At 38.6% G+C, this 11,445-nt stretch overlaps 2 pseudogenes; both read left to right on the top strand.

Annotated features, from left to right (window-relative positions):
- The first annotated feature begins 354 nt into the window (after positions 1–354).
- On the top strand, positions 355–2,238 carry LOC149202266 (villin-2-like; annotated as a pseudogene).
- Positions 2,239–5,835: 3,597 nt separating this feature from the next.
- Positions 5,836–7,720, top strand: LOC149202265 (villin-2-like; annotated as a pseudogene).
- The last annotated feature ends 3,725 nt before the right edge of the window (positions 7,721–11,445 follow it).

Raw genomic sequence — 11,445 nt, 5'->3', positions numbered from 1 at the left:
TCTCTATTAAACACCTCTGTGATAACACCTTTAATTCTATCATTAGGGCGGTGATGACGTTACACCAATGCAGAAGCGTGTCAGATATGGGAGCTTTTCTAAAAACAGCTGTTAGTTAGATATGCCAATGCAATATCTAAAGGTAACATTAGAGGATGGCCGTCATTATGAAGATGATCTTTGGGTTAGTGCGCAAGAAACTTTCTGGACCAAAAGAAGCTACATACTAAGGATGGTCCGGGTAGTGGAAAGCCAACACTCTATGTAAAGTCACCCATACAAATTCGGGAAACAGCTAATGGTGGAATAAATCTTACAGGTGTAACAGAGATAGATGTCACCGCTTAAGAAGAAATGGCTTCTGTTTTAGCTCAAGGGTCGTTGTGTCGAGCTACTGGAAGCACTAACATGAATAATCAATCCAGTCGTTCTCATGCTATCTTTACAATCAACATGGTGAATAAGAGGAAATGGGATGCGGCATTAAGTGGTGATCCAGGTACTGCAGAAGATCGGTGTGAAGATTTTCTATATGCAAAGCTTCACTTAGTGGATCTTGCAGGTTCTGAACGAGCCATGAGGAACAGCGCAAAGAAGGTGGTCATGGATTGGCGATCTTGCTTACAATTTACATTTTGCATTTGGGAGCGCATTTGTCACGCTCAGAACAAATGCTACCTCACACACTCATGGTTAATTAAAATAGCATTGGTATTCTGTTGTTCCTTGCGCATTTGTCATTCTTGAGCGCATTTTGTTTTTGGGAGCCTAGGTAAATTGGGACCTGTTATGCGCATTTGGGAGTTATACCAGTGTTGAAAGTATATGAGTTGAAGAGGATCCATAATGTATTATATGTCGATGTTTTCTACATCTTTTTGCTGTTGTGTGCAGCTGTCGACCAGGTGCTTTTGTCTGTCTATAACATGCAGAATGGCTTTGTGAATGCAATCCATATCAGCAGTGTCTTCTGTATCGTTATACAATGGCAGAGCTAGAGGACTTGCTTTGTGTGGAAGATGAAAATTTTGCTGAACGAGACAGCGCTTTGAAGGATAGGAGAGTTCGAAGCAGAAGGATATCTGCAAAGCAGTCTACATCTTCTCAAGGAAAACATCTAGTTAAGAAGGAGCCTGGTGGGCTCTCAGTGGCACTCCTCTTCAAAATCGTGCGGGAGAATTGTGTTCATTTGTTCGGTTCTTAGGGATCTGTCTTTACTCCTATTACTTCTGAAAGAAATGCGACTGCAAATCACTTGATTACAGTTTTAGAAAATGGAAAGCTAGAGATATGGTGAGTCAATAATAACATTAAGACTCCCATTTCAAAAGAGAAGGTTGGTAAGTTTTATGGTGGAGATTGCTATGTCATTTTGTATACTTATCATTCTGGGGACCGAAAAGAAGATTACTATCTCTGCTTCTGGCTAGGGCAGCAGAGCATAATGGATGACTGAATGACTGCTGCTCGGTTAATGAACACGATGGCAAACTCTTTAAAAGGAAAACCTGTATAGGGTCATATTGTTCAAAGAAAAGAGCCTGCTGAATTTATTGGTCTCTTCCCAAACATGACAATTTTGAAGGGTGGATTGAGTACTGGCTATAAGAAGTCCGTTACTGATAAGGGTTTAAATGATGATACATATACCAGTGATTGCTTAGCACTAATTAGAGTGTCTGGTTCAGTGCCACATTTTAGTAAAGCAGTACAAGTTGACCCGGTGCCAGCATCTCTAAATTCTGCTGATTGCTTCTTGTTGCAATCTGGGTCATTATTTTTCATCGGGCACGGGAACTCCAGTTCATTGGAGCAACAACAACTAGCAACCAGATATGCAGACTTTCTGAGACTTGGCGTTAATTTAAAGCAAGCAAAAGAGAAGCCCAGGAAATCAGCAGGGATCCTCATCTATATGCTTGTACTTATGAAAAAGGAACATTGGAGGTCATTGAAGTCTTCAATTTCAGTCAAGATGACTTGTTAACAGAGGATATCATGATACTTGATACACACTCTGAGGTCTTTGTTTGGGTTGGCCAACATGTAGATATCAAACAAAAGTAGCAAGCTTTTGAGATTGACCAGAAGTACATGGAACAGGCAGCACTGTTAGAAGGTTTATTGTCAGATATACCGCTTTACAAAGTTACAGAGGGGAATGAGCCTTCTTTCTTTACAAAGTTTTTTGCATGGGATTCAGCCAAAGCTGCTATTCAGGGAAACTCATTTAGTTGATAAGGATTTTGGGTTGAAGTTATGTTTTTTAAATCACACAGCAGTTTCGTAGCGCGCTACGAAACTGCCGTAGGTGATGTTTTCAATGCAGAATAAACAGTTTGACCGGGAATGTTAGAAGAGAGACACATGTACATCAATACAACCTACAGCTCATCTGGAGACATGGTATTTGGTAGCAGCGTTCAATACTTTAAGTTATTAAAGATTTGGGAACATGCTGCTACATTTTCGGAGAATGTTGGGAGACAGAGACCGTTAAAATAGAGCACATCTTTTGGTCAATTAATGAGCCATCAGCGCTTTCAAGCATCCAAAGTCAGCATTCCTTGCATCTGTAGCTCAGCCATTTCAACCTAACTGAAGGAGGACAGCTGTCAAGGATCCAAGAAGAATCAAGCATACGAGGAGAATGGAATTAGTGTTTTAGTTTGATTAGGATTTTGTGTAATTACAGTTCAGCACTTTGTAATTAATGAATTAGTTAAATAGCATGTAGGAGTAGTTAATAGGGCCTTCGAGCTCGCTCTAGAGAGGGAAGAAGGTATTCCTATAAAGGGATCAAATTAGGATGTAATAGGGGTTGGAGATTTTATACAAAAACAGAGTTTATTTGGGCCAATGTAAAGACTTATTACAGTAATAGTAAAACAGTGGTTGTTTCTTCTCAAGATTCTCAATGGATTATATTGTTCAAATGAGATAGTGTTTTATTTTCTTAATGTTCTTTTACAGCCTTGTTATAGCACAATCACTCAGAATTCATATCTTATGCTCTGACTTCCTGTGTGTTTGGCAAGCTGTGGTTTTTGTGAAGTATGTTTGAACATTTAATGCAAAGAGCCTTGACTTCCATGAAATGACTGTGCTTTTGTTTACTAAAGGTGTGAGACTCCATAGCCCAATGAAGACTAATTTGATATGTGTCCAACCAGCTTTGTTTTCATGAATGTGTGAAGAGTTAGCCATCTGTTGTTGTGATTGATTTTTATCAAAAGTCTGTGAGAGAGCCCTCTCTGACCAAAGAGGCTAATCTTTGGTCTAAAGTCTGGTTGAAAGAGTTACATGAAATCTTGCTTGGCTGCAGCCCTTAGTACTGATTTTGTGATAACATTTTGGTGCGTCTGCCGGGAGTCTGAAGTCTATTCATTCCCGAAATCAATGGCTGAACTTCTGAAGGTAGCAGGAGCTCAGGCATCATTTTGAGGCTGCAAAACTACCTTGGCGACTCCACACATCAAAGAATAAATTAGAAGGTGACTCCACTGCTAGAAGATCAGTAGCTTGATGAAGTTTCAAGATGGATTCCACTGCAAGAATGAATGCCAGGTATGCTCCTATGAATCGGTCTCATATCCCTGGTTTTCCAAATCCTATGCCAAAGGTTGATTGGTTAGATGATCTTCCAATATTCAAAGATGAAAAGAAGGATGATGCTGCTCTCCATTTGGTTAGGTTTCACATGCATGTACGCAGTCTTAAGGTTCATTTCCCTGAAGATTGTCTCATGAGGATGTTTATGGCCACTTTAGAAGGAGAAGCATGGTCTTGGTATAAAAGTTTGGAAAATGGTTCATTATCTTCTCTTGCTGATTTCCATGATGTGTTCTGTGAAATGTATAAAGAATGTTATCCTTCTTTGTTGCTGCTCAAAGATTGCTGTAGGCATTCTTTAAATCTTATTCAGTACTTGGAGGATTGTTATGGTGATGATGAATTTACAGATGAAGAAATTTTAGAGGCTCTTCATAACAATGTTTTTCAGCACCAAGGAGAAGGTATAACATTCCATGAAGCACAGCATGAAGAGCAGCAAGAGTTTACCTGTGAAAACCATGTTTTATCCTTAGATATTGATGTAGAGATGCAGCAGATTTGTCAGGTTTCAGATCATGATGGAGATGAAATTGATTGCACTCAGCAAGAAGAAATATTGGAGGAAATTTTCTATGACCCTCAGGCAGAGGAAAAGCTTGCTCAATTTTGTAATTCCTTGCAGCAGCTTACTCCAAATAATAATCATAATAGTGAGGAAAATTCCATTGTTTGTTGGAATGATTCAGAAAAGCAGCTGGATAGCTTGTCAAATAGAAAAGTGGATAGCACATCAGAGGGGTCTTGTGTGGTTGAGAATCAGTGGCCTGAAAATGAAGAGTGTTATCATGATCATTATTTTCAGCAGCTTTCTATGACAGAACACAAGGAGAGAGTGCCACTTCCTTTCTCTTTCACGTTTAAGGAGCTATACATGGTTGTTGAAGATCAGTTTGCACAACCTGAAGGTTACAAGAAGAATCAAGCTGTTCATGTGTTCTGGGATCCTATAGCTGATTACATGGAAGAGTTTTACTCTCCAGTGTTTCAGTTTACTTACAAAGATCAGAGACAATTTCAGTGGCAGCGGTCATCACACTATCACATTGGCTCTGAACTCCGATGCAGTCAAAGAAATCAAATATCAGATAAGACAAATGATTGGCTACATTGGAAATTTCACATTGATTGAGCTGAAGAAGTTGAAATTGTTAGGGTAGGTAGGTATAGGTAAATGCAAATAAGCTCAAGGTCAACTGAGCATTTTTCAGTAGAAGTAGCTTTCCTTCTCCTACAGTCATTCTTGTCAAGCAAATTTCTGTTTGTCACAAATGGATAAGACACTGGACCTGCGAGTTCTTAGTGCACCACAAGGGCACACTATCCCAAGTGGAGCCACTGTTATCACTGAAAAGTCTGTTGCCAAAATTTTTTTTTGCCTAGCTTAAAGACAGGGTGTTTTCGCAGTGCATAAATACGTTAGCAGTTTCGCAGCGCCATCTGTTTTAGTGATTTCGTAGCGAAAACACTGACCTTCCACTAGTTGCGCTACCAAATTGGGAAATGACACATATTTAAGGTGGTCTGATGGCTGTGAAAGCATTTTTCAAAAAACAACCTGATGTGCTTTGTATCTTAGGCTAGTGCAAAGACCTAAGAAATTCTGTTGATGTCTAATAAGGCAGTAAAGAGTTTGCAGTGGTTGACAGAATATTTCATTGTGATTGATTGGTTTTAGAGCTAAATGTGTGGCTCCGATTGAATGTACATGGCTGCTATTTTCCAGCCACTTGGTGAATATCCCGTTGCCTCTTTAGCAGTAGATTTGTCAGGTTTATGCACAATCAAAGAATGGAGAGACAGAGTGCAGGCACTTATGCAATATGTGGAAAAGTTGTATAAAAAGATTGTGCACTTGAAACATAATCATCTCTATTAAACACCTCTGTGATAGCACCTTTAATTCTATCATTAGGGCGGTGCTGACGTTACACCAATGCAGAAGCGTGTCAGATATGGGAGCTTTTCTAAAAACAGCTGTTAGTTAGATATGCCAATGCAATATCTAAAGGTAACATTAGAGGATGGCCGTCATTATGAAGATGATCTTTGGGTTAGTGCGCAAGAAACTTTCTGGACCAAAAGAAGCTACATACTAAGGATGGTCCGGGTAGTGGAAAGCCAACACTCTATGTAAAGTCACTCATACAAATTCGGGAAACAGCTAATGGTGGAATAAATCTTACAGGTGTAACAGAGATAGATGTCACCGCTTAAGAAGAAATGGCTTCTGTTTTAGCTCAAGGGTCATTGTGTCGAGCTACTGGAAGCACTAACATGAATAATCAATCCAGTCGTTCTCATGCTATCTTTACAATCAACATGGTGAATAAGAGGAAATGGAATGCGGCATTAAGTGGTGATCCAGGTACTGCAGAAGATCGGTGTGAAGATTTTCTATATGCAAAGCTTCACTTAGTGGATCTTGCAGGTTCTGAACGAGCCATGAGGAACAGCGCAAAGAAGGTGGTCATGGATTGGCGATCTTGCTTACAATTTACATTTTGCATTTGGGAGCGCATTTGTCACGCTCAGAACAAATGCTACCTCACACATCTCATGGTTAATTAAAATAGCATTGGTATTCTGTTGTTCTTTGCGCATTTGTCATTCTTGAGCGCATTTTGTTTTTGGGAGCCTAGGTAAATTGGGACCTGTTATGCGCATTTGGGAGTTATACCAGTGTTGAAAGTATATGAGTTGAAGAGGATCCAGAATGTATTATATGTCGATGTTTTCTACATCTTTCTGCTGTTGTGTGCAGCTGTCGACCAGGTGCTTTTGTCTGTCTATAACATGCAGAATGGCTTTGTGAATGCAATCCAGATCAGCAGTGTCTTTTGTATCGTTATACCATGGCAGAGCTAGAGGACTTGCTTTGTGTGGAAGATGAAAATTTTGCTGAACGAGACAGCGCTTTGAAGGATAGGAGAGTTCGAAGCAGAAGGATATGTGCAAAGCAGTCTACATCTTCTCAAGGAAAACATCTAGTTAAGAAGGAGCCTGGTGGGCTCTCAGTGGCACTCCTCTTCAAAATCGTGCGGGAGAATTGTGTTCATTTGTTCGGTTCTTAGGGATCTGTCTTTACTCCTATTACTTCTGAAAGAAATGCGACTGCAAATCACTTGATTACAGTTTTAGAAAATGGAAAGCTAGAGATATGGCGGGTCAATAATAACATTAAGACTCCCATTTCAAAAAAGAAGGTTGGTAAGTTTTATGGTGGAGATTGCTATGTCATTTTGTATACTTATCATTCTGGGGACCGAAAAGAAGATTACTATCTCTGCTTCTGGCTAGGGCAGCAGAGCATAATGGATGACTGAATGACTGCTGCTCGGTTAGTGAACACGATGGCAAACTCTTTAAAAGGAAAACCTGTACAGGGTCATATTGTTCAAAGAAAAGAGCCTGCTGAATTTATTGGTCTCTTCCCAAACATGACAATTTTGAAGGGTGGATTGAGTACTGGCTATAAGAAGTCCGTTACTGATAAGGGTTTAAATGATGATACATATACCAGTGATTGCTTAGCACTAATTAGAGTGTCTGGTTCAGTGCCACATTTTAGTAAAGCAGTACAAGTTGACCCGGTGCCAGCATCTCTAAATTCTGCTGATTGCTTCTTGTTGCAATCTGGGTCATTATTTTTCATCGGGCACGGGAACTCCAGTTCATTGGAGCAACAACAACTAGCAACCAGATATGCAGACTTTCTGAGACTTGGCGTTAATTTAAAGCAAGCAAAAGAGAAGCCCAGGAAACCAGCAGGGATCCTCATCTATATGCTTGTACTTATGAAAAAGGAACATTGGAGGTCATTGAAGTCTTCAATTTCAGTCAAGATGACTTGTTAACAGAGGATATCATGATACTTGATACACACTCTGAGGTCTTTGTTTGGGTTGGCCAACATGTAGATATCAAACAAAAGTAGCAAGCTTTTGAGATTGACCAGAAGTACATGGAACAGGCAGCACTGTTAGAAGGTTTATTGTCAGATATACCGCTTTACAAAGTTACAGAGGGGAATGAGCCTTCTTTCTTTACAAAGTTTTTTGCATGGGATTCAGCCAAAGCTGCTATTCAGGGAAACTCATTTAGTTGATAAGGATTTTGGGTTGAAGTTATGTTTTTTAAGTCACACAGCAGTTTCGTAGCGCGCTACAAAACTGCTGTAGGTGATGTTTTCAATGCAGAATAAACAGTTTGACCGGGAATGTTAGAAGAGAGACACCTGTACATCAATACAACCTACAGCTCATCTGGAGACATGGTATTTGGTAGCAGCGTTCAATACTTTAAGTTATTAAAGATTTGGGAACATGCTGCTACATTTTCGGAGAATGTTGGGAGACAGAGACCGTTAAAATAGAGCACATCTTTTGGTCAATTAATGAGCCATCAGCGCTTTCAAGCATCCAAAGTCAGCGTTCCTTGCATCTGTAGCTCAGCCATTTCAACCTAACTGAAGGAGGACAGCTGTCAAAGATCCAAGAAGAATCAAGCATACGAGGAGAATGGAATTAGTGTTTTAGTTTGATTAGGATTTTGTGTAATTACAGTTCAGCACTTTGTAATTAATGAATTAGTTAAATAGCATGTAGGAGTAGTTAATAGGGCCTTCGAGCTCGCTCTAGAGAGGGAAGAAGGTATTCCTATAAAGGGATCAAATTAGGATGTAATAGGGGTTGGAGATTTTATACAAAAACAGAGTTTATTTGGGCCAATGTAAAGACTTATTACAGTAATAGTAAAACAGTGGTTGTTTCTTCTCAAGATTCTCAATGGATTATATTGTTCAAATGAGATAGTGTTTTATTTTCTTAATGTTCTTTTACAGCCTTGTTATAGCACAATCACTCATAATTCATATCTTATGCTCTGACTTCCTGTGTGTTTGGCAAGCTGTGGTTTTTGTGAAGTATGTTTGAATATTTAATGCAAAGAGCCTTGACTTCCATGAAATGACTGTGCTTTTGTTTACTAAAGGTGTGAGACTCCATAGCCCAATGAAGACTAATTTGATATGTGTCCAACCAGCTTTGTTTTCATGAATGTGTGAAGAGTTAGCCATCTGTTGTTGTGATTGATTTTTATCAAAAGTCTGTGAGAGAGCCCTCTCTGACCAAAGAGGCTAATCTTTGGTCTAACGTCTGGTTGAAAGAGTTACATGAAATCTTGCTTGGCTGCAGCCCTTAGTACTGATTTTGTGATAACACAAGACATTTTGGAGATCTGAAGAAATAGATGATTTTTATGTGGGAACCTCTAGCGAACATAATTGTGCAATTACACCACATTGTTCTTCCTTTAGAAGCTTTGTCATTTCGTTAGAGCTGATTATCTTTCTTGGTTTCCCTACGATACCCCTTAATTCAACGTCCTTTCCTTCTGAAAAAAAAATCATGAAGAGTTCTTGAAAATTAAAAGTTATCATACCCAAAGATTGTAGCCATTGGACTCCTAGTACAACATTAGCACCACCCATTGGAATGGAAAGCATTGGACTATTCAAAACATACTCTCCCATCGATAGCTTGATATTATGGAACTTTCTAGAGCAACCATCACTTGACACTCTAGTGCTGGATATATGAAGCAATTCAATTCCTTCGCTATCTTAAAATGAATAAAATTATGGGTACTGCCCGAATCAAACAACACTATTACCTTTTTCTTATTGATATGTCATTCTATCTTGATAGTTTGAAGAGTGATAATTCCTACCAATGCATTACAATATATGGTCGGATTTGTTTCTTGATGCTCAATGTGATCTTTCACTTCTTGCACCCTTTTCTTCTTGATATGTCATTCTATCTTGCGAGTTTGAGGAGTGGTAATTCTTGCCATGCTTTACAAGATATGATTGGATTCATTTCTTCTTTCTCTAGGGTTGGTTATGGTGTATATCCTTTTCTTTTGATGTTTATTGATCCTTTTTTTCCTCCTCTTCATATTCTATGTAAAATTTTTTCTTTTCAGCACACTTATGACCTTTAGCATATTTGCTATCACAAATGTAACAAAGCCCTTTTTCTCTTTTTTCTTCCAATTGTTGTGGTGCAAACCTTGTAGGTTTTGGAAGGCTAGGAGAAAAAACAATTCCATATTTATAGTTGTGAGTGGTAAGATTCCTTGTTTCCATAATTCCGCTTTCAATTTTTCTTTCCAACCTAAATTCCTTCTCCAATGAATCACGTCCCCAAAGACGAACCTCATGTTGAATGTTATCCTTTAAAGTCCCTCTGAAGACATCAATCCTTTGCTTCTCTGGAATATCATTTACCCTTATATTCAATTTTTGGAAGTACTCAATGTGCTCTTCCATTGAACCCTTTTGTTTGAGATTTATCAAATGGCTAAAGAAGGTGTTGCTCTTTGTATCCTCATGATCTGTTATCATTTCCTCCATGAAAATTGACCAGGTGACAAATGGTTTACAAGAAAAAAGCCCTTTATACCATAAAAATTGATTTAATTCTAAATATAAAGATGCAATTTGTACCTTTTGTAATAGTTGTACATTATGTAGATCAAAATATTGTTCCATATATGGTATCCAATTTACCATATCTTTTTCATCAAACTTCCTCATATTGCCTTTTCTTGATTTTAGGAGCTCAATCTTGAAATAACTGTAACTCTATAATTTTGGATCTCCAAGGCATAAAATCACAATCTGCAGTAACCCTCTGCGTCCTCTTTCCAATGACACCAGTCAGATCAAAATTGGACTCTCTAAGAAAGGGTTATGCCCAATCTCCCAAGATGACCTTCGTATATACTTTTTCAGTAGAGTGAACTTGTACGAAGTGCCACGTGTTATTGTTTCAACCTTTGGACCTAGAAACAATATACTGAAAATTACAGTCTGCCCTCTTTCCGTAGGTCACTTGTTTGCGATGTAATTTAGGAGCCTGTAGGAACCCTAGCTATCTTGGATTGTATCTCTGACAATATAGCGAAAAAAGATTTGAAATTTGGTCCCGAGTTTCACCACGATTTTGGCTCCAACGGGTTTTAAGTTTAGAGTCTGAACCTTCATAGAAAAAAAATTATAGAGAAACTTTCACGATGTCCTCTTTGAGATGGAATTTTGGAGCTTGCAAAAACACTAACTTCCTCAGACCATATCTCCAAAAATATAGCAAGAGAAGATTTAAAATTTGGACCCAAACTTCAAAACGATTTTGTCTCACATGGGTTTTTTTTATAGCTTTTGTAACTTCATAGAATAAAATGTATATCAAAAATTCCACGATGACTTGTTTGGAGTAGCAAAACCCTAGATCTCAAAGCTCTGATACCAAATGTTATGTAACTAGCTCACAAAAAAGATAGAAAAGATAGATCAATGCCTTAGAAATCAACGTCTTTGAGGGGGAAACCTCCTTTACATTACACAAATGAACAATTCTTTGATTGATACAAATGACAAGACCTCCTTTCTCTATATATGACTCTAAGGGGTCATAACGTAATTAGAGCTGACATAACAATAATAATGTAAGGGCACAACAATAACAATAATGGGCTTCTATGGGGCACAATCATAAAAACATGGCGACTACATGGGCATGACAATACAATAAGGGGGTTGCACTAATAACAATAAGGGGTTACACTAGTAGTATGGGGACCTAACATTCATTGATTTCCTTTTCATCTTGATCTCCTTGTCTATGAATAGCACAGTGTCTTCATAGATGGCCAAATCATAGACACTTACTCAACTGCATCTCCAGTTTCACTCTCCATGGTGTCCTATAATCCTTCTCTCTTGGAAGCCATTGTACCTATACTGCTAAGAGATGGACGAACACTCAT

The sequence above is a fragment of the Pinus tabuliformis genome, chromosome 2_1 (assembly GCF_031772625.1).
Source record: "Pinus tabuliformis cultivar Carrire ecotype Pingquan chromosome 2_1, CPIR1, whole genome shotgun sequence".
Taxonomy (NCBI): domain Eukaryota; kingdom Viridiplantae; phylum Streptophyta; class Pinopsida; order Pinales; family Pinaceae; genus Pinus; species Pinus tabuliformis.
Note: the sequence above shows the minus strand (reverse complement) of the source record. Positions and strands in the feature narration are given on the sequence as shown.